General features: G+C 52.0%; 1 non-coding gene across 1 annotated transcript; it reads right to left on the bottom strand.

Annotated features, from left to right (window-relative positions):
* Positions 1-573: 573 nt before the first annotated feature.
* Positions 574-737, bottom strand: LOC138474895 (U1 spliceosomal RNA). The gene has a single exon (XR_011269118.1). It is a non-coding gene; the product is annotated as a U1 spliceosomal RNA (small nuclear RNA).
* Between the last annotated feature and the right edge of the window lie 260 nt (positions 738-997).

Genomic DNA, 997 nt, shown 5'->3' with positions numbered 1-997 from the left:
CTGCAGATCACACATACATCACAGCAGCGAGCGCTCAACCCACTGGCCACTGAGTTATCATATCGGCTGTAGTAAAATGAGCAATTAGTGGACTGGATACCATTAAACTGGTAACTGAGATTTAACAGCAGACCAGTTAAGTTCATCTGGGCTTAGTGCGCTTTACAAATGTCACACTCACAATAAATAAATAAAACCTGTAATGGACGCTAGGTTGCACTAGTTGCAAGTCAGCCCGCCACCAGCAGGCCAATCCTATGCGCCACCTCAGGGGGTTAATTTGGGACATCCGCACAAGTCTGGGGTTAGGCGCCTGTACACTTGACGTGACCCCTCCAGTGAATGCTGGCCCTCTTGACTGCAGCAAAATTCAGGGGCTCTCTGCGCAACAAACTACTCACACACGTGAGTGACTTTTTCTTTCTTTCACCAATGCATCAGGGATGGACCCCTGAGCTGCTCGGGGCTGGCCCTCTTGACTACAGCAAAAGAAACTCTGCTGCACGACCAGGGGCTCTGTGTGCAAACACCCTGACTCGCACACTAAACTTTTTCTTTCTTTCACCAATAAATCAGGGGAAAGCACGAATGCAGTCCCCCACTAGCAGAAATAATGCAGTCGAGTATGCCATATTTGGGGACATCGCAGGGGTCAGCAAATCTGACGTGCAATGGAAGAGCCTCACCCTGGGAGATCTGCCTTTCTGATCACAGATGCTCCCCTGCCAGGTAAGTATGAGTTGCGAGCAAGAGGGGTAAGTATGAGTTGCGAGCAAGAGGGCAGGGGCTGGGCCTGTTCTGGAATCCCCGGTAAGCGAGGGTGAGAAGGCTGGCCCTGACCGAGCCCCAGCCCTCCCGGAAGCCCTGAGCGTCTGCAGAGCTGCCTATCCCACGTGACAAGGGAAGCTCTGGCAGGCAGAGCCCAACAGAAGAGGCACATTAAAGAACAGTTCATTTCTCCCATCAGGCCCTTCTCGGCCCGAGATTTGCATAAATT

Source organism: Ambystoma mexicanum, chromosome 8, assembly GCF_040938575.1.
Source record: "Ambystoma mexicanum isolate Mex_15411 chromosome 8, UKY_AmexF1_1, whole genome shotgun sequence".
Taxonomy (NCBI): Eukaryota; Metazoa; Chordata; class Amphibia; order Caudata; family Ambystomatidae; genus Ambystoma; species Ambystoma mexicanum.
The sequence above is the reverse complement of the archived record's forward strand: the minus strand, read 5'-3'. Positions and strand labels throughout refer to the sequence as shown.